Here is a 23,005-nt window from a genome sequence, read left to right on the forward strand (position 1 = left end):
TAGAAGGATGGAAGGATTTGAGTAATCCACACCTACTACAAATCGATAAAAGGATTTGACCAATCTACACCTTTACAATCCACACTTACCCAACCCACGCTTTATTCACCAAACCACACCTATGGCAAATATTTGACCAATCCGCACCTTAATCTAAAGGATTTGAAGAATCTATGCCATTTTGACCCCTCCATCTAAAAATCCACACTTGTTACAAGGATTTGAATAATACTATGAGTATTATAATCAGAAATCTACACTTATCAGAAAGATTTGACTAATTAAAATATATGAAATCCATTTGACTAATTAAAATATATGAAATCAGTTAGAAATAAAGGAGAAATGGTTATGTGGTTGTAACGTACCTTCTTAGTTTAGGAGTTGTTCCTAGAATTTAGGAGGTTGTTTTCAGCTACCTATTTTCCAGTCATGTATTTAATATGTAATATTCATTCATGTAAGGTAGTGTGAACGAGAGAGAGAGTCTCCTCCTTGTTTGAGTGCAGTCTCCAGGTGATGTACACATCTGTGAGCTGTAACTCCTTCTGTTAATTCAAAGTTTGATTATTTTTATCTTGGTATCAGAGCTTAGGGTAGAGGTAGCCTTAAATTTTTTTTTTTGGGATGTATCATTAGTTACACATCTGTAGTGGTAGGAGTACATGTAAAGGTATCTGTGTGATCAAGTGGAACTACAGTAACACCTGAAGCGAAAAGGAGTCAGATGACTGATCATCTCTGAGCCGAAGGAAGGGTTGGAGCGAATTTTTTTTTTTGGAAGGTGGAGCAATTAGCGCGAGTTTTTAAAGAACAGTTGCGCCCATTAGCGCGGGTTTGAGGCTGATAAGCGCGCCAGAGAAATCAACGACCAAATTGGTGCGGATCCATGGCTGTTAAGCGCGCCAATTTTCCTGCACTTCATAAATTTTTATTTTCCGCAATTAGCGCGGATTCGGCGCTGTTCAGAGCGCCAACCCTTTCTCTTTGCAAATCTGCAATCTTTGTTGCAGATCGGAGTTGCCTGGTGGAGGCACATGAAGGTTTCTGCTCGGTGGCAGCAGATTTGATTTGCCCGGTGGTGGCGAATTGAGGATCCTTGATCAGCTCGGAGGTAGCAGATTGGATCTGCCCGGTGGTGGCGAGTTGAGGTTCTGTGATCCGCTCGGTGGTAGCAGATCGGACCTGCCCGGTGGTGGCGAATCAGAGCTTTGTGATCTGTTCGGTGGAAGTAGATCGATTTTTGCCCGGTGGTGGCGCAGTGCAGCTCCTCGGTCTGTCTGGTAGAAGCAGATCGTTTTGCCCGGTGGTGGCGTGTTGGAGCTTGTTTGTTGATCTGTTCGGTGGTAGCAGATCGGTTTTGCCCGGTGGTGGCATAGTGAAGTCCCTGATTTGTTTGGTGGCAGCAGATCGGACTTGCCCAGTGGTGGCATAGTGAAGTTCCTGATCTGTTCATTGGTAGCAGATCAGACTTGCTTGGTGGTGGCCGATTAGAGTGTTCAGTTGCACAAAAATGAACAACAGTTTGGAATCATACCTCCACGAGTCTGGCAAGCTCGATGGAACGAACTTTTCCAACTGGAAGTTCAAAATGCAAACCTTGTTGGAGAGTGCGAATGCATGGTCGATCGTCTTGGGAAATGAACAGAGATCCGGAAATACAACCCAAGAACGGGACTGGGATAAGAGAGAAACAAAGGCGAAAGTCATACTGAAGATGTGTGTCAAAGACAACATTATCCCCCATATCCGAGATTGCAAGTCAACCGCGGATATTTGGAGCACAATCAAGGGTCTGTACGAGACACAGAACACAAATCGTGTTCTGGCACTCAAGGGAAAATTGTTTGCATTAAAGATGGACGAATTTGTTGGTGGATTCATGGCCAGAGTCAAGGATCTGAAAGACAAATTGGGATCCATTGGAGAAAAGGTATCAGACTCATATCTGGTTACACTCACACTAAACAGGATGACCGATGAATATCAGACATTCATCTCAGGGTTGTCAGCGAGGGAGAAAGCCCCCTCTTTTGATGAGCTGACAGCGATTCTGCTCCAGGAGGAGGAGCGAAGACAAAATCTAAAGACTCAGAGCAATGACCTTGCTCTGATGGCAAAGAGGCGACAGCACAGAGGGAAGCAGCACCAGCACCAGCACCAACACCAGTACCAGCAACCGCAGCAGCAGCAGCAGAAAGGAGCCAATTCCTTTCAAAGGAGGCCATCTAGAGGTATGAATGATAACTATGTTAAGAGATGTTTTTACTGTGGAAAGCCTGGTCACCAGATTAAAGAGTGTTATAAGAGGCAAGCAGATGAAAGGAGAAGTAAACAGAAGAAACATCAGGGCTGTTTTGCTGAAGAAGAGGAGGACCACAGCTATGATCTTCGGCTATTCACAGTCGACTGTGCACTTTCAGCATCGAAAGGAGATGAGGACAATACATGGTATGTCGATTCTGGCGCATCCTCGCATATGACCGGTAAGAGAGAATGTTTTGAGTTTCTTGAAGAATCTGCATGTGGATCAAAAATTTATTTAGGTGATGACAGTGGGTATGAGATCAAAGGTTGTGGGGATATTCCTGTGAAGCTACCTTGTGGCGACATCAAGCATCTCAAAAATGTTTTATATGTTCCTGGAATTAAAAAGAATTTGATCTCCGTCTCTATGATAACAGACCATGACATGCAGGTGCAATTCTTCAAGAATGGATGTGTCATTCAGGATAGCCAATTGGAGACAGTTGCAACAGGAGTACGCGTGGGGAATTTGTACAGACTGGATGCAAGGAGCATGCCACGACAAGCGATGGTTGCAGCAACATCAACAGTTGAAAATCTCTGGCATCAGAGATTTGGACATCTCAATCTACAAGATCTCATCTTACTTAAAAAGAAAGGTATGGTCGATGGACTTCCTGCTTTACATAATATCAAACTGGAATGTGATGGATGTGCATTAGGGAAGATGCATAGAGATGAATTTCCTGTGCATGTCAACAGAAAAGAAAGAGACATCCTAGAACTAGTACATACAGATATTTGTGGACCTATGCAGACTAGGTCTTTAGGAGGTGCATATTACTTTCTACTGTTTACAGATGATTGCACTAGGTTCTCTTGGGTGTATTTTTTAAGCAAAAAGAGTCAGGCTTTTCGGTATTTTAAAGAATTCAAATCTATGATAGAGAACCAAACAGGAAAGAAGATAAAGATTCTCCGCTCGGACCAAGGGGGGGAATACAGGTTAGGTGAGTTCATGAACTTCTGCAAGCAGCATGGGATTATACAGAAATTCACAGTGCCACACACTCCACAACAGAATGGAGTAGTAGAACGCAAGAACATGACCCTTGTGGAGTGCGCGAGAAGTATGCTTCAAGGTAAGGGTATTTCTAATGGTCTTTGGGCAGAAGCCATTAATACTGCTGTTTATTTAAAGAATAGGAGTCCCACCAAATGTCTAGGCTTCAAAACCCCCTTTGAAGCATTGTTTGGACTCAAACCAGCAGTCGGTCATTTAAGAATATTTGGATCTAAAGCTTTTGCTCATATACCGAAAGCAGATAGGAAAAAGCTAGACCCCAAAGCCTTGAAATGTATATTTGTAGGATATGGCACAGAGTATAAGGCATACAAGTTATATAATCCTGTGACTCATAAAGTGTTTGCAAGCAGAGATGTCATTTTTCATGAACAGACAGAAGATGGAAAGGAAGACTCTAATAATGACAGCCACATTCCATTCTTGATAGAACTGAACAGTGAAGAAGAAGAAGAGCAGGAGCAGGAGCAGGAGCAGAAACAGGAAGAAGTAGCAGCAGATAGTGTAATAAGTGATGATGCAGGCCCAGACAGTGCTGAAACAGATAGAGTTGAGGTAAGTCCTTTACCTAGAAGATCAGGTAGGAAGACTAGACTACCTGCAAGATTGAAAGACTATGCTTTAATGTCCAAAATTTTAAATATTGTAGAACCCTCAAACTATGAAGAAGCAAGTAAATCGGATGAATGGAGGGCTGTAATGCATGAAGAAATGGAATCAATATATAGAAACCATACTTGGGACTTAGTTGAGTTGCCAGAAGGAAAAACCCCTATAGGTTGTAAGTGGTTGTATAAACCTAAGATAAATGCAGATGGGAGTGTAGAAAAATTCAAAGCTAGACTGGTAGCAAAGGGTTATTCACAGCAAGAAGGAATTGATTTCGATGACACCTTTGCCCCTGTAGCTAAACTTAATACAATTAGAATGCTAATATCTTTAGCAACAAAACATAAATGGAAGCTAAACCAGTTAGATGTTAAATCTGCATTTCTGAATGAAGAATTAAAGGAAGAAATATATTTGGTACAACCTCCTGGTTTTGTGAAAAAGGGGCAGGAGCATTTAGTGTGTAAACTGCATAAGGCACTTTATGGATTGAAAAAAGCACCCAGGTCATGGTATGATAAAATTGATTCATTTTTTATTCAGCATAGCTTTCATAGGAGCCTCAACGATCCAAACCTGTATACCAAGATAAATAAACAGAGGCAAATCATTTTGATTTCTTTGTATGTGGATGACATGATAATAACAGGAAATGCAAATAATTTGATCAAAGAAATCAAGCAGCAAATGTCACAGGTATTTGAAATGAAAGACCTTGGTGATCTTCATTATTGCCTAGGACTGGAAGTGTGGAAAGATTCTGGTCAAACTTTTCTAACTCAAGGAAAGTATGCCAGAACCATGTTGGAAAGATTCAGAATGGAACAGTGCAAAACAACAGCAACACCATTGCAGCAGAATCTCAAGTTAAGCAGTGACGATGGCACAAAACAGGTGGATGCCACTTTGTATAGACAGCTAGTGGGAAGTCTGATATATCTTACGACAACTAGGCCTGATCTGGCATACTCTGTTAGTGTGCTGAGCCAGTTTATGTCCAGACCACTTGACAGTCACTGGAATGCAGCAAAATGTGTGTTGAGGTACCTTAGTGGTACTTGTAATTATGGAATTTTATACACTGACATTTCTGATGTTACTTTAGCAGGTTATTCAGATTCTGATTGGGCAGGAAACCTGGATGATCGTAGATCTATCAAAGGTTATGCATTTAGTATTGGATCCGGGGTTATTTCATGGAGTAGCAAAAAGCAAAGCACTGTAGCATTATCATCATGTGACGCAGAGTACCAGGTGTTGTGTGCAGCTACATGCGAAGCCATCTGGTTGAGGAGATTGCTCAGTGATGCAGGCGAAGGACAAAAAGAAGCAACCAGCATCAAAACTGACAACCAAAGCACAATAAAGCTCGCATACAATCCAGTTTTCCATAAGAATACTAAACACATAGATACTCAGTTTCACTTTGTACGAGAAAAGATACAGTCTAAGGAAATTTGTGTGGATTATTGTAATACTTGTGATAATTTAGCTGATATTTTTACTAAGCCTCTAGGGCGAATAAAGTTTGAGTTATTTAGAGGGATGTTAGGTGTGCAAAATAACCCTTTTTCCATTAAAGGGGGGAGTTAGAAATAATGGAGAAATGGTTATGTGGTTGTAACGTACCTTCTTAGTTTAGGAGTTGTTCTTAGAATTTAGGAGGTTGTTTTCAGCTACTTGTTTTCCAGTCATGTATTTAATATGTAATATTCATTCATGTAAGGTAGTGTGAACGAGAGAGAGAGTCTCCTCCTTGTTTGAGTGCAGTCTCCAGGTGATGTACACATTTGTGAGCTGCAACTCCTTCTGTTAATTCAAAGTTTGATTATTTTTATCTAAATCCACACTTGTTGGTTCGAAACGCGTTGGCTAAAAAATTCTCTCATGTGATTTCTACCGAAAGACTTTGTTTAATTAAAATATAATTTAATTTGACCAATCTATATTCAATAATTAGAATATAATTTAATTGCATAAAAATCATTTTTGTATAATGTTTGATATTTATTTTTATTTATCATTTAATATCATATATTATGTGTGTATTTTTTTTTTCATAAAAATAATCTTTTATTACTAGTGGCGAAAAATTTTCTGCCTTAACTTAACTATAAAATACAGTTCAACGAAATGATATTACAGTGGATACATGCTTTATATTACTTTGAAAAAATCAAATATATTTAATAGTGTTAATTTTTATTATCAAACTAGTCAATAATTTGATGTAATTTTGTATAGTTGCTATTTATGTAATTTTGAAAATTGTACAAATCAAGCTAAATTATTTTTGAAAAGTTCTCAAATAGCTTGGTTAACCAATTAACTATATTGTAATTTAAAGAGGAACCATTTATCTCAACTTTCAACATCATGATTTAGAGTGAAGATGTTGATGGTGTTGGACCTCAAATAGCTTGGTTAACCTATTAACTATATTGTATTTTAAAGAGAAACCATTTATCTCAACTTTCAACATGATGATTTAGAGTGAAGGTGTTGATGGTGTTGGACCTGCCAACATGTGAGGGGATCTCGATAAGGAGTCTCAACTAGACCTCAGACCGTTTGGAATAGGAGACTGTTGATGGTGCTGGACCCACCAACATGTCAGGGGATCTCCCTGGTAAGAAGTCCCAATTATACCTCAGACCGTTTGGTGTAGGATTCCCAATGGTGGATGTCAGGGGATCTCCCTGGTAAGAAGTCCCAATTATACCTCAGACCGTTTGGTGTAGGATTCCCAATGGTGGGTTGTACAGTGTCGCTTTGACCAAGGTTTCACACAAAAACAAGTAAAATGTCTCTATTGGTGGTAAAAGTGTGACATATGCCGTAAGTCAAAAAAGGTACATGAGCGATTCTCACACACAGAACAGAGGCAATTAAATTCAATCGGGACATTGACTACGATGTAACAGGCAACTCGGTATACAGCGTAGGTTGAGTTTGCAGGAAAAGCTAGGTAGGCGGTGAATGAACTGTTCATTGATTACATAATTGTTATTATTTCAGGGGCAGTTAACTTCAACCGGGACATTGACTACGATGTAATAGGCAACTCGGTATACAGCGTAGGTTGAGTTTGCAGGAAAAGCTGAAACGTAGAAGAACGGGACCATTCCTTCCGACACGTATCATCGCATGTGGAATGGCCCCAGCATAGCTGTCTCCCGTAATGAGGGAGGTCGTGACTGTGAAGGGGATGGGAAGGAACTTCAAGGAAGGCATTTGGAAATTGCCAGTCTTCAACGTAAATATATAATAATGCATGCCAGCGCGGCGCTCCTCTGTCAATCGCTTTCACCATTTCATAACAGTGTCTTTCACTTTGCCCTATTTATATATCGCTCCTCCTCATCTTCTCAGTACACAGCCTCTTCCAGTTTCCAATTTCTTCGTTCATTGTTTTTCTTGCCTCCTAGAGTGGTGTAAGGAATTCTGACGCTGTTGCATTGTTTGTCATTTTTCTTGATTGTCAAGAAAGTTTGCATTTGCTGGCTGTCTGATAGATAGGGAGTGTCGCAAGGTATTTCATTAGCTTGCCTTAAAATGGCTTGTTCTGTTTCATGGCTTCGACTTACCGCCATTCTGCATATGGCGATTTGTATGGCGATGTTATTTGCATTTTCTGCTGCTTCTTCTGGACAGTCGAGGAAACTTGCTGCTTTGGTGGCAGACCCGGCTGTTGTTTTGACTTACCATGATGGTCCTCTGCTCTCTACCAGTGGGGTGATCACTGTCCATTTGATCTTCTATGGGCAATTCACCCCAGTTCAACACTCCATCGTGGCAGATTTCCTGCAGTCTCTTGGGGAAAACGCATTAGAGGGGAAAGCAAATCAGCCCTCCGCGTCCACCTGGTGGAAGACCACCGAGAAGTATGAGGGCGCAGCCAAAAACAAGGCGGCTCCCTCCAGTGTTATAATGCTTGGAAAGCAGAAGATGGATTCAGATTATTCCCTTGGCAAGTCACTCAAGAGGACTGACATTGCTGCTCTGGTTGAAGCGGCCGTCAAGTCGGGAGCTTTGCCTCTGCCTCTGCCGGAAAATAATGATGGAAGTGCCAATGCTGTGTATTTGGTGCTTACATCTGAGGATGTTACAGTGGAAGGGTTCTGCATGAGTTCCTGTGGATTCCATGCCAGTCTCAATCTATTATCGGACCAGAAATCAACTAGAAGCCGAATAATGGGGAACGAGGAGAAGCATCAACAGCTTCTTCAATACGCATGGGTGGGGAATTCTGCGAGTCAGTGCCCTGGACAGTGCGCGTGGCCCTTCCATCAGCCCATGTACGGACCCCAGACTCCTCCCCTGGTGGCACCAAACGGAGACGTGGGCATCGATGGCATGATCATCAACATTGCCACTGTTGTGGCAGGAGCAACCACTAATCCATTCGACACAGGCTACTTCCAAGGGGATGCTGCCGCACCTTTAGAGGCCGTGTCTGCCTGCGCGGGAATTTATGGAAAGGGGTCATATCCAGGGTTCCCAGGGGAGCTTCAGGTAGATAAAACGACGGGGGCAAGCTACAATGCCAATGGAGTTAATGGGAGGGAGTTTCTGCTGCCAGCTATGTGGGATCCGGCTACCCAATCATGCAAGACATTGATATAATCATTTTTGTAGTTGTCGCTGTCCTAAACCTGCCTAAAGAAGGCAGGGAGCAGGTAGATTTAGGCGCAGAAGAAGTGGCATCTATTATGCCGCATTTCAACAGATATTCTTTATTCTTTATAGAGATTAATACACATTCTTTTGTCTGAAATATCTTGCAAATTTGGAGAAAAGCCCTTTTAAATACCAGTTGTTTCATTTACTTAGGAAGTTTGAAACATATTGAAATTAATACACCCAAGAAAAACATATTAGATGTAGTAGTTAGGATTCTCTGCCGAGTTTCATTCTGCACCCATGTGACAGCTTCAATTTTTTGACTTTATTTTTCATATTACTGTTATTTTTCATGGCACATCCCTTGTATTTTCGCTCATATGTTTTGGACGGTGTTCCTACATTTGGGCTGACATGGAATGAGCAAGGCGTGTTCTTAATAATTATCCATCAATTTAAAATTGCCATCGTTACACTGCAACGCTACCGACCATTCACACATACATTATGACACCGTTTGTAGTCTTCATCGTCAAGGTGCTTAACAAAGATACGGCTTATAGCTGTGAGACCTGGTCTACATACATTATGACACCGTTTGTAGTCTTCATCTTCAAGTTGCTTAACAAAGATACGGCTTATATTCAAGTTGCTTAACAATGATACGGCTTATAGCTGTGAAATCTTTGTATTTTTGAATGCATATCAACTGTTGTCTCCCTCATTGTTCGTTCCCGGAATTTTTGAAACATGAATGCCCAAGCAACGCACAACCGCCTGTCCCTGCGTCGGACTCTATGAATCTTCAATTGTCTAATCAGAGTACAAAGTTGTATGCTTTGCCGTTACACCTTTTGCAGCACCCAGTTTTGTGGCCTCACACATCGCGCCAAAACATTATGCTCACACGTCACTAGTTTAGGGTTGCGATGAAAAAGAGGAATGGCTAGACAAGGCCAAAACATTATGCTGACAGATGTCATTATTGGTCACTATTAAGGAATAGTGGGAAGCATATTTTGTTGATTTTGATATTGTTTTTAGAGATAAGTAAGTTTTTTATATTGTTTTTAGAGATAAGTTATGGTTTTTATATTGTTTTTAGAGATAAGTTATGGTAAAAAATGAAAGAATGAGGGGGAATATAGGGTACCTGTTCATAGGTTTTATCAGCGGGTTAGAGCCAAAATTTGATGTGTGACTGCTTTGGTGATATAGTAGTTAAACATGGATGTCCTCTTTCTCCCACGTCGTAGTAGTTAAATATGGATGTTCTCTTTCTCTCACATTGTTTGGTTTATATATTGATAAATTTGAAGAGTGGATAAGCAATATCGAAGAGAAGACATCCGTTGTTTGGTTTATATATTGATAAATTTGAAGAGTGGATAAGCAATACCGAAAGAGAAGACATCCAATTGGCATGATATATGGTTAAACTATTTTTATATGCGGATGACCTTATTCTTAGTGCACCAGGTTTGAGAGCTCTGAGATTCTTTTGTCAAGATGTGGGAATGCAAACAAAAGGTCACTTTTCTCTTTGAGGGCAACCACTTGGAGGTTGTAGATGAGTACAAGTACTTAGGAGTTGATTTCCACTATAGGTTTCGCTGGAAGACACATAGATCAAAGAGAATCTAAGAAGGGTAGAAAGCTTCGTACCTTTTTGAGAGCAGGTGTAGACAAACAGAACTATGAGATTGGAAGACTAAAAAGAGCCCTCTTCGGTCCCATATGATATCCTAATAGGTGAGGCTGACATGTTTCCAATTGAGGCTTGAGCGATCATTCATTTGCTAAGTTACCTAAAGAAGGTTGAAAACATGGATAAGCACAAATGACCCAAATTGGTTGTTGAAGAAGAGCTAAATTGTGGGAAAAAGACATGGATGAAGCAAAATTGAAAGTGGTTGGGCAAATGGGACATAAATCTGCATGATTGTCCTCAGGCTAAGGAGGAGATAAAAAAAGGGTGTTAAAAATTTTAGAACTGCCATGTGGACCAAATAGGTAGGTAAAAAAACATATTATGTCAAAGAATTTAAACCAACCGGTAAACATGATGATAAAGAGTATTTGAGTAGGGAAAAGCTAAAATTTCAATTGCACAACTAAAGACTAACTCTCATGATCTAAAATGTGAAACTGGCAAATGGGCGGTCCCTAAAGAAAAATGAGAAAAAAAAACTTGCATCTTGTGCAACAAAAAAATAGTAAAAACATAATAACTTTTTATCAAAAAATGTGCAGAAGCTATTCGTTGTTAGTTTGATAACAATTTAAAGTTAAATGGTGTGAGTGAGTGTAAAAAGGTTATGAAATACTATACCCATACGTCACGTAGGCCAGTTAGTGTAAGTGAGTGTAAAAAGGTTATGAAATACTATACCCATACGTCACGTAGGCCAGTTAGTGTAAAAAGGTTATGAAATACTATACCCATACGTCACTTAGGCCAATCCAATGGAAACCAAAATCAAATTGTGAAATGGTTATGAAATATTATCCCAATAGGTCAGGTAGGCCATTCCATTGGGGAACCAAAATCGAAGTGTAAAAAGGTTATGAAATACTATCCCCGTGGTCGTATGACGAAAATAATGAAAGTTGTCATGGAGTTGTAGGTTCTTTAGTAAATTTTAATTTCTGCAACTTTGGGCAGTATAGAAGTAGCTTGCATTGGTTAGAAGGTTGGAAGGAATTGAGTAATCCACACCTACTACAAATCGATAAAAGCATTTGACCAATCTACACCTTTACAATCCACACTTACCCAACCCACGCTTTATTCACCAAACCACACCTATGGCAAATATTTGACCAATCCGCACCTTAATCTAAAGGATTTGAAGAATTTATGCCATTTTGACCCCTCCATCTAAAAATCCACACTTGTTACAAGGATTTGAATAATACTAAGAGTATTATAATTAGAAATCCACACTTATTAGAAAGATTTGGCTAATTAAAATATATGAAATCCATATCTGTTGGTTCGAAACGTGTTGGCCAAAAAATTCTCTCATGTGATTTCTACCGAAAGACTTTGTTTAATTAAAATATAATTTAATTTGGCCAATCTATACTCAATAATTAGAATACAATTTAATTACATAAAAATCATTTTTGTATAATGTTTGATATTTATTTTTATTTATCATTTAATATCATATATTATGTGTGTATTTTTTTATTATTATTATAAACATAAAAGTAATATTTTATTACTAGTGGTGAATTTTTTTTTGCCTTAACTTAACTATAAAATAATGTTCAATGAAATGATATTACAGTGGTATATGATTTATATTACTTTGAAAAAATCAAATATATTTAATAGTGTTAATTTTTATTATCAAACTAGTTATGAAGATTGTACAAATCAAGCTAAATTATTTTTGAAAAGTTCTCAAACAGCTTGGTTAACCTATTAACTATATTGTATTTTAAAGAGGAACCATTTATCTCAACTTTCAACATGATGATTTAGAGTGAAGGTGTTGACGGTGTTGGACCTGCCAACATGTCAGGGGATCTCCTCGATAAGAAGTCCCAACTAGACCTTAGACCGTTTGGAGTAGGAGACTGTTGATGGTGTTGGACCAGCCAACATGTCAGGGGATCTCCGTGGTAAGAAGTCCCAATTATACCTCAGACTGTTTGGTGTAGGATTCCCAATGGTGCGTCGTACGGTATCGCCTTGACCGCGGTTTCACACAGAGGCAAGTAAGATGTCCCTGTTGGTAGCAAAGGTGTGACATATGTAGTAAGTCAAGGAAGGTTCTAACACACGGAGGGTGAGGTGAGTGCGCCCTTTGGAAATCTGTGATAGCATAGAGTTAAGAAGGGAACACACGAGCAAACATGCATTACAATGTGGAAGGCAAGTAAGCTAGAAATCCAAAGTGATGGTTAAACCAACAACATGTTTCAGTAAGATTCATACATACATATACAAAAAATAGCTACACATGCATGCGTAAGCAAACAAATACATATATAATTTAGAGTAAACAAGATAGCTGAAACACAATACGACATATGCATGAAATGTGTTGGCTCTGTTATATTAAGAAGTGTAAGTTCGAGTCATACAATACAACCATGACCAACCACTAGTTCCGACAGTGGATGCTCCTCCAAAGAGATATACTAGCTCTGCACAGTGGAGAAGCCAAGGCTTGTTACAATATTGTCCAAGCTTTCTCTAAGATACTCCTATTGGAAGCTTGGCTGACCAAAAGCCTCTACAATGAGTTGTGAGAGACTATTTATAGCAAAGGGTGGGGTGGCCCTTGACATTCCCCTTTGTGACTGTTCACCTACCCTCATGAATCTTCAACTACTCTATGACTGTTACAATCAACTATTGACACTTGAACTTCCACTTGGCAAGATGTTACATACAATCTGCACATGTACCCATGTGAGACAAAATAGGCTTGAGAAAGCCATGCAAGACATCACTAACACTCGGACCGTTGTGGTAAGACCAACTCTTCGACATCCTTGCGATGATTGATGGTGGTGAACTGATGCCAAGCTTGGTCGTCCGTGATGGTGTCCGTGCCTCAATGGTGACATCCTGCTGAAAGCAAACTCTTGCCTCCGTTGCATCTAGGTACACTGATATGACCCCTCTGTTCAACTCGTTTGATAGCATGCACATCATCGTCTTGAGTGTGGTTGTACCAGCAACATACTGATGCATATTGTTTGTGCTGATCTCCAAGTGTGTGTTGGTGACCATGCGCATAAACTTGTCGAAGTACATGTTCAGATCTAGTCGGACTTTCTTCTTGTATTCACCTCGGTGAGTGTTCCAAATGGGTGGTATCACATGCGTATGCATAATGACATGCATGCTGCTGAAGTCCCTTGTATGCGATGAACAACACTACTCACCTTGTCTGCTCTGTACCAGCTATTGGGATGGATCTATAACTTGTGTGGGCACAGTTCCATTCGTCTGTGCAAGTTGCACCCCCTGCTGTATCTGTTCCTGTTGCAACTCATTCTCTCGTCTATGTAGCTCATGTTCTTCCTTGAGTTTCTGCTTCAGCACATGCAACTCCTTCTCTGTTCCTTTCTCTGTTTTAATCATGTCATCATCATCATCAATATTTTTTATAAAATCAACGTAGATTCATCTTAACTCTAGATATATCAAGTGCTGAGACGTATCAAATCTCTCGAGGTGCAAACATTTCCTTAATTTTTGCACTTAAAAAAGAGGTTTAAAGATTGAACTTGAGGAAAGGTTTACACCTTGAGAGATTTGATCTTTCTTGGCGCTTGATAGATCTAGAGTTAAGATGGATCTACGCTACTTTACATAATAGATAATTATACAAAAATAAAGCATAATTTTTTCAGACAAAAGGACCCTAGAAATACATGATTCAAAATCATTAAAATGGGATTCCCTAACATTTTTAGAAAGCTTTGCTTATAAAACATACAAAAATAAAGCCTAACTTTTTAGACATAAGGTTCATTCACAAAAGCTTTAAAGGAATAAGTTAATACACTTTCATAAAAACACTCTCATGCTAGAGGACAATAATAAATAGAGATATTTTTAGTCTACTAATTTTCTTTTACTTACGTGCAAACCATTCACAAACGATTTAAAATATAATTTAAAAAGAAAAATAAAAATAAAGAGAAAATTGAAACACCCTCCTCCCACATCTACCCAAGCAAGCAACCAAAAGAGGTAAACATGCGACAAGAGGCCACCATGATATGATTCGAACTCCTAAGTCACGTTAAGGAAGTGGAATTGGAATAAACACACCGTAAAGACATTCAACATCAGCTTTAGGACCCTTAGGAACCAATCCAACACTTTAGACAACTTGCCCTTGGGTCCCACTGATCTTTTGGACAACTTAAGCCTCAGTCGCTCTCATGCTATAGGCATGACAGCGTCTAGAAACCCAAAGTCTCTCTCATAGGCTTTCTTGCCAGCATCCAAAGACTAAATTTGTCAGTGCTATGCCAACATCCCAGGGATTTGAGCCACTTTTTCAGGCCCAGAGCCCAGGTCGCTGCCCATAATTGCATGACCCCTTTAGAATAGTAAAATAACATGGAAATGAGCATAGTAAATAAAATTCTTGAACGAAACCTTGATTAGACCCCTACTAGCCATGATAGGCATTTCATCAAACATGTCACGAATATGTAAACTATAGGTGTAAATAACATTTCTAAGCATAGGGGTTTCATACTTAGCTAAGAATTGCTAAGAACCATTTATGCCTCAACACATCAACTTCCATCCCATCCACTAGGTCATAGATACATTGATTATTAAATTACAAGTAAAAACATGGTGAAAGCCATACATAGCTGATGTCATAAAACACATACATAACCAACATAATAACAACAAAAATACTCATGAATGTACAACTATATAGACCACATATAATCCATCAAAATACTCATATGAATAAAAGGAGAAATAAACTTTCATTAATGATGCAAAATCCAAACCCGGGATGGGACTTCCATTTTCCACCCGACCATAGAATGGCTAAGCCAAATCTCTCTTCATCCATTCACCCCCGTGCCATATTTCAAGCATGAATGCGGGATCTCATAGAACACATCAATCAAAACTCATCTACGGCTTCTAGAGGCCATCCACCTCAACCCATCAAGCAATGATTCCACCACCCGGTCAGACATCACCAAAACCATCATCAGATTGGTCTCAATCCAAGCCTTCCAGGGCTTCTAGAGTGTTTGTCCAACCAAGGCTTCCAGGACTAGTAACTCAACCTAATTTGTTACAGGGCTTCTAGAGTGTTTGTCCAACCAGGGCTTCTAGGACTAGTAACTCAACCCAAGCTAAGGAAACATGAGAACCAACCAAAAACAAACAATGAAAGTAAATCCACAATCACCATGGCTATCCAGGAAATGGAAAGGCTAGGCAATCCACTATCAATCTCAACCATCCTCCATGCCAATGAAAGATCACAACCAAAAATCCACATGCATATGCCATACATGCAAAAATAGTGAAGGAAACATACATGCAGCTCAGTACCTGCAAGAAAATCCAATGTAGATTTTGATCTCGATGCCCTCTTGCAATTTCATTCTCTTCCTTTTCCTTCTTTCTCCAAGAATCCAAGTATGCCACACCCACCATGAGTGCTCCAAGAAAATTCTAAGTCTCCAAGAGTATGAGAGGGAGAGAGAATAATGAGAGAGCTCCAAAACTAAACTGAAAAAGGTTACCAACTGATCCTCAGAAGCCTTTTTATGAACGAGGCCTCTATTTTATTCATTTTCCATTATTTTCTTTTGTTTTCCTCTTCATATGAAACTTGTTACCTTTCACCTCATTTTTCTCCTAATTTCTATTATTTTCATAAATAAGTGTGCCAAAAATGCCATTTTTCCTTTCCAAAGCCTTAGCCATTGCCTTTTCCAATTTCCTTAGCCATAAACAATCACAAGTGACCCCCATCACTAGGATTTTTCCCAACATTCAGCTTGGAATAAGTGTCCCTTCATCCGTGGTTATTATTTTTCCTTTATTACTTTTATTACATGGAATTTTCACGAGGGCTATTATAGAACCCTCCCCCTTGGGGGAACGTCATCCTCAGTGTTCAACAACACCTAAATTCACAAAACTGTTGTAAGAAAAATATACTGCCGATGGAGATTTATAACTTAGTTTGATGCAGTATTTATAATGATCAACCTGTTGAGAAACAAACCAACATGAAATTTAACGACATAACATCATAATGACATGACACCCATACCACTTATTGGAGATTTATAACATAGCTCATGGTGATATTTACATCCATATACATATGTACATATAATAAACATCACCAAAACATATATCGGAATATACACCAAAGCATATACCAAAATCACACCAAAACACCATGCCAAAACTGCTTTACCTCAACTGGAAGACAAGGAAGGATACATAGCCTGCATCTGATCCTCCATCTCCCATGTAAATTCATTGGGCCCAAAGTGCTTCGATTGCACCTTAACCTGCTCGATTGCTCGGTTTTGGAGCATGAGCACCTTTTTCTGCAATATACATTGAGGCTCCGACTAGAATTCTCCATCTGGTTCCACCTGCAATACAGACCAGTCAATCACATGATCAACATCTTTAACATACTTCTTAAGTAATGAAATGGAAAAAATCAATGAATTTCACTATCGAAGGTAGTGCAAGTCGAGAAGTTACTGACCCAATCCTCTCAATAATACATAAGAGTCCAAAAAACCGTGGTGCCAACTTGGCACATGATCCAATCCACAAGGAGCTCTTCTTCGGCTTGACGCGCAAGTAAATCTGTTCCCTAGCCTAGAACTCCTTGAATAACCTGTTCCAATATGCATAACTCTTTTGCCTATCTTGTGCCGCCTTTAGAATTTTCTTGATCACCTACATTTCCTCTTCCATGTCTACCAACATATCTGGTCCAATCAATACCCTGTTAACTGGATCACTACAACTGATAGGAATATTGCAACTTCGCCCATATAATGCCCCAAATAAATTCATCCTCAAATAATCCCGATACCTGTTGTTGTACGTGAATTCTACTAGTGGAAGATACTCTTCCCACTTTCACTACTGATGCATCACATACATCCTCAACATGTCCTCCAATATCCTGTTGACCCTCTCTATTTGTCCATCTGTTTGCGGATGATACACTCTATTGAAAGCCAACTCTGTGCCCAAACTTGCAAACAACTCCTTCCAAAACTTGGAAGTGAACTTTGCATCCTTGTCTGACACAATATTCTTTTGAACACTGTGTAATCTGACCACATCTTTTATGAACACATAAGATACATTGCTAGTTGAGAATGTAGATTTCAGCGGAATGAAATGTGCAACCTTTGTCAGCATGTACATAATAACCATGGTGGAATCATGCTGTCTCACTTCCCTCGGCAACCCTGTGATAAAGTCCATGGAAATGACCTTCAATTTCCACTATGGAATTGTAATCAGTTGTAGTAGTCCACTTGGTTGTTTACAACCTGCATTCACACGCTTAGAGTCAAAACAGATAGCCACAAATGCTGCTACATCCCTCTTCAGATTCGGCCAATAGTAAAACCTCTTCATTGTTGTCAGTGTCTTTTGGTATCCTAGGTGACTCGAATATGGTTTCAAATTAAAATCTCTCAATATCATCTTCTTGGGCTCACTACTATCTGACACATATTTCCTGTCTTGAAACCTGACCAATCCATCTACTGTAAGGCAATAATCCACATCTTGTGCACCTGCACCTGTACCTGTACCTGTACCATCACTTTTACCATCACTTGTATCTGTACCTATACTATCACATGTACCTGTACCTATATTATCACATGTACTTGCACCTATACCATCACGTGTACATGTACCAATACTCTGCTCTAACCTGTGCACAATATCCATATATCTGACATCCTGTTGACCTGCCCGTAAGATCCTATCCTGTAAATTTGTCCCATAGGAGCTTATAAATGCTAAGTGATTTACTTGTATCCACCTGCTAAGAGCATCTACTACTTTGTTCTCTTTACCTTTGATATACCTGATCTCAAAATCAAACTCACTGATCGTAGCCAACCACCGAGCCTGCCTACCATTCATATTCGGTTGGTCAAATAGATATTGCAAACCACTGTGATCACTCATCAATGTGAACCTCCTACCCAAAAGATAGTGTCTCCACATCTTCAATACATATATAATTGTTGCCAACTTAAGATCATGCGTGGGGTAGTTCTGTTTGTGCTCATTCAGTTTACGCAACTCATAACATACCACCTATCCATCTTGCATAAGGGCTTCACCAAGTCCCTTCTAGCAAGCATCCATTCATACTACAAATTCTTTGTCTGGATCCAAAATCTTTAACACTGGTGCATGTGTCAGCGACTTCTTGAGCTTCTCAAAACTAGCCTCACACTCCTCTGTCCATTCGAATTTCTTACCTTTCCTTTGCAATGATGTGATAGGATAAGCAATTTGTGAGAAGTTCCTGATGAACCTCCTATAGTAGCTTGCCAAACCCATGAAAGATATCACCTCATCCACATTCTTAAGAGCTAACCACACCATGATGGCCCTTATCTTTTCTGGAGCTACTGCAATTCCCTCGGAGACAACATGCCCCAAGTAGTGTACCTCAGTCTAAAAGAAACTACACTTGCTGAGCTTAGCATTCAACTGATGTTCTCTCAACAACCTCAACACTGGTGCTAGATTCTCGACATGATCTTCCTCATTTTTGAATATACCAATATATCATCAATGAACACAATAACAAACTTATCCAAATACAGACACAACACACTATTCATCAAACACATAACTGTAGCTGGAGCATTAGTTAATCCAAACGGAACTACAACAAACTCATAATTCCCTTACTTGGTCTGGAAATCGGTCTTGTAAATGTCTTCCTCTTTGATGCGTACCTGATGGTATCCCGATCTCAAGTCGATTTTAGAAAACACTACTGCTCCCTTCAACTGATTGAACAAGTCATCAATCCTCGGCAACAGATACCTGTTCTTGGTGGTTACTTTATTCAAATACCTATTGTCATTGCATAATCTGAGAGTACCATCTTTCTTCTTCAGAAAAAATATCGGTGTGCCCCATGGTGATACACTCAGCCTAATGTACCCTTTGTCCAACATTTCCTTCAACCACAACTTTAACTCAACCAACTCAGGTATGCTCATCCTGTAAGGTGCTTTTGATGTTAGAGCTGCCCCTGGCACTAACTCAATATAATTGTCTACCTCCCTATGAGGTGGAAAATCTATAATTTACTCAGGAAATACATCCTTGAATAGTTGCAAAACTGGGTACCTTCTCAACACATCTATATCCTCAACTTCCTTACCCTTATCACTAGAAATGTGCACTGCAAATAGCTTACACCCTTTCCCACGACTATGCTTTGCTTGCATAGCTGTCACCATCCTAACTGATGTAACTTTATTCTTACCCTGTAAGACTGTTGGTTCTCCATTGTCATCAACACATTCAATGTCTTTGTCATAACAATCTACCTTAATTCTATGAAGATATAACCAATCCATGCCCAACCACATATTTGATGAACTCAATGGTAATACATTCAAATGTGACGCGGTAGGAATACCATTCAAATCAAATGCACAAGCTCTTACCCAATGATGAACTCACTTCTTTGTACCTATATCCAACTACACTAACCAAGATTCTGCATGCAATTCCTTACTCAAACCACACTTATCCACCACGTCAGGACTAACATAGCTATAATTAGATCTAGGGTCAATCAAAATATAAATAACTTGATCACAAAGCTTATCGTCCATCTCAATGGTAGATTCCCGGTGCTCTGCTTGTTTGTTATTTAATGCTGCATAGATAAGTGGAACAATATGACCAACATCCCCAATAGTCTATGCCTCCTGCAAACTGTATATCTAAAGTATACGATCCTGATTCTGCAGATAATCTCTCCTGCGATGATCCTTGCCACAAATCCAACACTCTATGGTATTCCATCCTGTCTCCTTATTCTATTCTCCTGATTGAAATCCTTGTCCTTTATTTGATGCATTGAAATTATTAGATGGTGCAACATTCTCCTTGTTACCTATATCCTAAGGTCTTGCTCGCTTTATGTTCCATTTTCTTTTGTTCTTTGCATTACCTCTCGAGTCTGGCTTAGTCTCAGTTTCGTGCTTCGATTGTTCATAGCAATGCCTTAGCTTTTAGATGACCTCCTCCAATGATCTAGGCTCATCGAACTCGATACTATATTTGAACGCAACCGGTAATCCACTAACGAATCTCTGAATCTTCGCCTTCTCCTCCTTGAGGTAAGACACAAATCTCAGCAACTCCAAGAATCTGCTAGTGTACTCATCATCTATCATGGATCCCATCTTTAGCTCATAGAATTCCTTTGTTATGTCATCAAAGTATCTCTCTGATAGGTACTTCTTCTTGAATAGCTGCTAAAACTCACTCAAAGTAAAATCTTCCTCATTTATACCTTTGACATTGTTTATGTCTTCCAAAATCTTTGAGACTGAATGTAGCCAATCTAGCTTTCATGTTCTCTCAATAGTCATGCAATCTAAAGAACTTCTTCATTCCTATCAACCATGCCTCTGCATCTTGTGATTTCTTTACCTCTCCATTAAAATTTGTTGGCTTTTCTTTCTTAAACTCACCCAGCAAGTATCCCCTATCACTTATGTTGTAAGGATGATAATGATGATGATCATGATGCCTATATAAATAAAAACTAGAATAATAAGTGTGTCTATCCCCTCTCCTATCAGGAGTGGCCAACAATATGCCATATCTGATTGTGTTATCTCTATCTAATATGTGAACACCATGTGATCTACTACAATATGCCCCATTAGTTCTATCCTCCAGCTCATGGCTGATCCAAAGCGGTCCCTGTGGCAACATATATGAAAATATTTGAAGTATGACTGCATTTACCTCTGCTAACTTTTCCTGTGCCTGTATGATTCTGTCATTATCTGCCTTACAACCCCTTATTTATTCCTTTAAAATTCTCAGTGTCACTGCCAAGTCAGAAGAGTTTCCAACACCATATTGCTCTTCTGATTCATAGGGAGAGTCTTTGTAGTCAACCATATTTCTAGCCATTTGATATTTCTTCCTAGAAGATATATCATGTCAGTTAAACCAAATCAAAATAAACCAATGTACCTTAGCATAGCTTGGGGAGGATACCTTGTCTGCAAGATCAAAAAATCAGCGTGATACATGTATAGCATAATCATGATATCATATAAAAACTTAATACAAAAGCATATGCCCATGCAACTGTCATTCTAGCTAGGGTCCAATCATCAATGCATGACCTTAACAACAACACACACCATGACCTCATGCATGAAAACCACCATCATTACGTCACTATACACTTGACCACATGCAAACATGAACATGCATAAGCAATGCATAACCATCCACACATATGCATAAACACATATGATCAAGCATGAATGAGAAATACTTGAAATCAAACTTGCAAGAATGATACATGCAACCAAGCATACAAGAATGTAACCACCAATCAAGATTGCAACCAAACATACTACAACAATACTTGTAAGTGACATAAGTTGACATGTAACTAGTCATACGAGTCTCATGATGATGCATCCCACAGTAAAACACATAAACTCTACATGACGACGTCACTACAACCATGAACAACATCATTTAAATGCAACAAGAACATGGAATGCAAGTGTGAGAGACACACATGAAACTAGCATGCATGCATAACCAACACATAGTCGATCTAGTCCGAGGGGTGAACCATGCTTTGATACCACTATGTAATATGCTCCTCCCACATATACCCAAGCAATTGGCTGACTGAGGTAAACATGCGACAAGAGACCACCATGATATGATTCGACCTCCTAAGTCATAGTAAGGAAGTGGAACCGATAAAAACACACCATACAGACATTCAACATCAGCTTCAGGACCCTCATGAATCGATCCAACACTTTAGACAACTTTCCCTTGGGTCCCACTGAGCTTTTGGACAACTTAAACCTCAATGTTTCTCATGCTATAGGCATGACATCATCCAGAAACCAAAAGTCACTCTCACAGGCTTTCTTGCTAGCATCCAGAGACTAAATCTGTCAATGCTATGCCAACGTCCGTGGGATTTGAGCCACTTTTAAGGACCAGAGCCCATGTCACTGCCCAAAATTTCATGACACCTTTAGAACAGTAAAATAACATGGAAATGATAGTACTAAAGTAAATTCTTGAATGAAACCTTGACTAGACCCCTACTAGCCATGACAAGCATTTTGTCAAACATGTCACGAATATGTAAACTATAGGTGTAAATAACAATTTTGAGCATAAGGGTCTCATAATTAGCTGAGAATCGCTACGAACCATTTATGCCTCAACACATCAACTTCCATTCCATCCATTATGTCAGATACATTGATTATTCAATTACAAGTAAAAACATGGTGAAAGCCATACATAGATGTTGTCATAAAACACATACATAACCAACATAATAGCAACAAAATACTCATGAAAGTACATCCATATAGATCACATATAATCCATCAAAATACTCATAGAAATACAAGGAGAAATAACCCTTCATTAATGATGTAAAATCCAATCCCGGGATGGGACTTCCACGTTCCACTTGACCGTAGAATGGCTGAGTCAAATCTCTCTTCATCCATTCACCCTCGTGCCATATTCCAAGAATGAATGTGGGATCTCATAGAACACATCAATCAAGACTCATCTAGGGCTTTCAGAGGCCATCCACCTCAACCCATATAGCAGTGATTCCACCACCCGGTCGGATATCATCAAAACCATCATTA

At 39.4% G+C, this 23,005-nt stretch overlaps 1 pseudogene; it reads left to right on the forward strand.

Annotated features, from left to right (window-relative positions):
* The first annotated feature begins 7,092 nt into the window (after positions 1-7,092).
* On the forward strand, positions 7,093-8,717 carry LOC149227507 (protein EXORDIUM-like 2 pseudogene; annotated as a pseudogene).
* The last annotated feature ends 14,288 nt before the right edge of the window (positions 8,718-23,005 follow it).

This window comes from Pinus tabuliformis, chromosome J (assembly GCF_031772625.1).
Source record: "Pinus tabuliformis cultivar Carrire ecotype Pingquan chromosome J, CPIR1, whole genome shotgun sequence".
Lineage (NCBI taxonomy): Eukaryota > Viridiplantae > Streptophyta > Pinopsida > Pinales > Pinaceae > Pinus > Pinus tabuliformis.